Here is a 4,644-nt window from a genome sequence, read left to right as displayed (position 1 = left end):
CCCAACTCCTTGCTCTTTTGCCCACCCAGCTACAATGAGATCCTGCGAAATAACAAAGAAGGAAACTACAAGAAGCATGCAATCATAACTGATTCACGGATTAGCATAAATCAAATATACAATTATCACAATACATTATTGAAACAAGTGCATATAGAAGAACCTCAATAGCTTTTATTAATGAAGAAGTAAAGTTCTGAGAAGGTTACAACCATTGAAGGCCCCAATCCAGCAACACCTCCCAGCAGAAAGAATTTCTCCTCTTCACCTCCTTCAAGCAATCACCCAATAGCTCTATAGTGAAACCAACAACATATCATTACTTTGCACAAAATTCCAGCCTCCCGAGCTCATAGGAGAGAGCTCAATATATAGATGAATTGAGAAAGGATGAGTCAGCTTGCAACTGATGTGTAGCTGCCTTGTGTCCTCTCTCTCTTCAGTTGATCTTCAGTTCTTGAGTCCACTTGGAGAACCTTGCTTCCACTTGGAGAAACAGAGCCTCTGACTCATCACAAGGCGAAATCGCTGATCCAACTGTCATTTTTGGAAGATTCCAGAGCAATGACTCAGTGTGCCACTTGTCCCATCTCGCTCAGCGCAGGTGGCCTTTGTTCCACTTGCTTTGCAATGCAGGTACACCATGGAGGAGTTTAGTTTCAGCGCAGAAGCCTAGTGGAGCACCTGCTTTGATTTCAGGATTGCTTGTTTTGAGTGTTTTCAGGTGGAGAACTGATCTGAGAGCTGTTGGTTTGCTGACCTTGTTCCTCTAGGGGTAGGAACATCATGTTTAGGGACTTTGGATCCCTTGGATTATTGACAATTCATGCCTGATGCTGCAAGGCACAAAATTGTCTATAACACATGTGCCTCAACATCTTTTTCCCCTTATTGGCTCACATTTTCCTCATCCCTTTCATAATCTAAATCTATTTCGATATTTTCCACTGTTTGGTGTTTAATGATGAGTATGAAGAGATTTTATATCAAGAATAGGTGTTTGTTGTTTGATGAACATGACTGATGAGGGGGATAGTGAATGAGGGATTTTGTTGTTGGTTGTAAGGTTTTTGGGAAGTGGTAGGGTTTAGGAATGCAAATTAGGGTTTTGGAATAGTGGGAATTAGGTATGAGGGTTTTAGGGTTTTGGGGATAGGGGGGTAGGATGAATATGAATGAGAGGGGGGTAAGAGATATGAAGTGAGGGGAGTGTAGTGGAGGAATGTGAAAATGATTGCAGGGAGCAACAACAAAAATTACAACTTTAAAAACCCTACACAATTTTTTCAATGGAATGTGCAACAAACTAGGGTTTTATCTTTCACCTACTAACACACTATCAATGAGGATGAAAACTCTTGTAATGGCAAAATATGAGGTTCCACTTACTTGAGGAATGGAGCTTGCAAGAATTTAGAGCTTGAGGAGGGTCGATTTGGTGAATTTTAAGCTCAGAAGACCAGTGCGCCACACCCAGACACAGGTGCGCCACGCCACTCAAGTGCACCACGCCAAGAAGACTTTCACAGTTTTGCTGCGATTTCTCTCCTTCACCTTAAAAACGCAACTTGGCTTGTTCACTCTCTCTTTTTAGGCAAAAATGATGTCTTGAACATAAGAAGCACTTTATATACCCTTGGACGCTAATTTTTCATTTACAAAAAACCCACTTTTCTAATGTTTGCTTTTCACTTTGTTTTTCAAAAACTCTGTTTTGGCAGTTTGACTTTGTTTTTAACTTTTTATGGACTAATGCTTTGAATTTCTTGCCTCTTTTGCAGGAGCTGGAGTTCAGGAGCTTGGCAAGGTGACCAGGGCTACATATCGAACTTATTACATATAGGAAAAATGAAATTACATGAAATTTTGTACATAAAGCATAGAAAACTCTGTTTTTCCTCAAAACAAGGTTTTGAGGAAAAATCAATCACTGAGCATGTGATTATTGAAATTTTTGATACCGAGACTTTATTTGATCTCCTCATGTGCCTGCTGACCATTATTGAGCTTTTACAAGACTTTGATGACAAACCCTAGACCTAATGAGACCTAAAACCACAAAAATGGCTTTTACAAATGTAAAGACAGAAAATGACTGTAAATGCTTTGAATGTGTGAAAATAGGCCAGTAGGTAAAGACCATGAGGGAAAATTGATAAATGTCACTGCCATTAGATGATCCATGATCCTAATGGAATGTAGCTGATCGGATGAGACACCTAAGAATGCAATGCAACAAGAGAATTTTGATCACTGATGGAGGGATGAAGATACCGACACTAACATTGGCTCCAATGGGGATGGTAGCTCCTTGGAGGTGCCAAGAACTACAGATCTCTGGAAAAACAAACCAGTGCCTTCTTCCATTAGGCAATGGAGTCAATAACTTCCGCAAACTAAACCAATATGTAGACTCAAAACTAACTCAAAATTGAACTGACTAAAACAAAAAATGACTCAAGACTGACTTAACTGAAACAAGTACTTACAAAGCTTTTAAATGGCAACAGACCATCGAGATTTGAGGGCTTCAAATCATGATGACAACCACCTGCCTACTGATGAAATATGTACAATCATGTGAAGTGGGCCTTCCAATGTAACCAATCCAGCAGATGGCTACATACTGAAATTTTGCTCTCATTTTCCCCGAGCAGGTAGAATGATGTACATGTAGGAAACTCACCATAACAACTGAAACCAAGGCTTATGCTAATGAACCAGGCAACATTCATCTTCTCTAATGCTTTCAAAAGAATGATGAAGGGATCTTGAAAATCCTAAAGCACTAGCTTGTCTTGAGATCCAACTGCAAAAATACAAGTACTCCCTTCATTATGATCTAAAAGAAGAGTTGGCTGCTTATTGATATAAAGACATAGAGCAGTGTAAGCTTTTGCTATCTGAGTGCTAGCTGTAAATTCCTCGACCATGAGAAATTCTGACTTGAATTCTGGCGTACTGTCTCTCTCAGGCTCATATTCCTCAATTTCATGGTCTAAGCCATTCCTAAACAGAAAACATTCTTCAAGATTATCAAACATGATAGCCTTATCATTTTCAAAAGTAGAAGAAGCTTCACCAACACCTTCTTGACCATGTGCACACTACAGACCTGCATTAGCTTGGGCTGTAACATGACCTTTCAGGAGTTGATCTATCTCATCTTCAGACAGAGGAGATAATACTTTTTGTTTTCTTTTGCTCAAACAATAATTGTCTTCTTGAAATAACTTGAAAAACATGAAAAACCTGAATGACAGTCCTCAATTCCCTAATCTTCTAAAATTTGAAAACATTGTTGATCATCTTCATATGACATGGCAATCAAATTATCATTTACCACTGAGTTATCGAAAGAAGATTTTTCACTTACTTGAACAAAGATCTCATCTTGTTTTTCATAAAATGACTGGATTACCTCCTCATGAAGGCTTTGTTCTAATGAAATGAGAACACTTGGGTCAATAACTCTGTCTTCTTCATTCCAGATGATCTCAACAGCAGAGCTCTCCTTCATGGGATTCAGAACAAGGTACTCTTGATCATCATGATCTAAATCTAGATCTGAAATAGCCAACTTGACTTTATCACATTCTGAAATTGAAACTTGACTTTCCTGCATACTATTTTCTTCTATGGACAGATTTGAAATAAGACCTTCTCTTTCATCATTTTCCATTGTACTAAAATCTTGATCCTGCTGCAAAGTTTCCTGAGCATCTTGACAAGTATCCTCTAAGTTCTCTTTATGCTACTGAAATGGATTTTTGTACAGAGCCTCCATGATCTCATCATCCATGAAATCATCATCTTCATAAAATTTCTCAAGACTTTCAATAAAACAATAAGCATGTCTGCAACAGTTCTGAACTAAATTTAAGGATGGATAAGATTCTTTATACCTTTCAAAGAACATGGTATGAAAATCTTTCAAACAGTAAATACAAGTAGGTGACAAACTTTCATACCAAGATCGGGCTTCACCTTCCAGAGTGGCCATGAATATCTTCATCAAGCAGTCTTCAGGAAAATCAACCTTCAACTTGCGAATATGAATGTGAAATCTAACTAGATGTAAAGCAGCATCATTCCTATCATCATCTTTAAACATAGGCAAATTCCTTTGCCAATCTACCTTCGGAATTTTATTTGGAAAACCTGGAATGTGATCTTGGCTCATGGGAGCATACCTTTGATCCAGCGAAACCATTTTGATAATAATGAATTCACCAAGAAATTCTTCAGGCTACTGATTCTTGAAGAGTAGAGTCGCCATAAAAAGTTTGAACCTTGGGATTCTTCGACACTGGAGTCGCCAGGTGAACGATTTCAGCCTTCCGGTGTCTGATCATTGTTCACCATCAACAATCAGATCTAAACTTGATAGATTTTGCTGAGGAACATAAAACTACATTCCCCAGTATGGTCACCAATATGTTAGGGCCTAAATCTACCTCAGGCTGAGAAAGGCAGGATCTAGGGTAACATCAAACCACGCTTAACCTGGTAGCTATCCCTACCAGGTCGAGAGAGGGCTCTCTCCTTGTCAATCTCAGGAAAATATAGCAAATGAGGCTTGAGATGACTGATGTAAAGACTAATTTTAGGCTAGGTATATTCTCAGAGGAGTTTGATTGAATT

Source organism: Pinus tabuliformis, chromosome 8, assembly GCF_031772625.1.
Source record: "Pinus tabuliformis cultivar Carrire ecotype Pingquan chromosome 8, CPIR1, whole genome shotgun sequence".
Lineage (NCBI taxonomy): Eukaryota > Viridiplantae > Streptophyta > Pinopsida > Pinales > Pinaceae > Pinus > Pinus tabuliformis.
The sequence above is the reverse complement of the archived record's forward strand: the minus strand, read 5'-3'. Positions refer to the sequence as shown.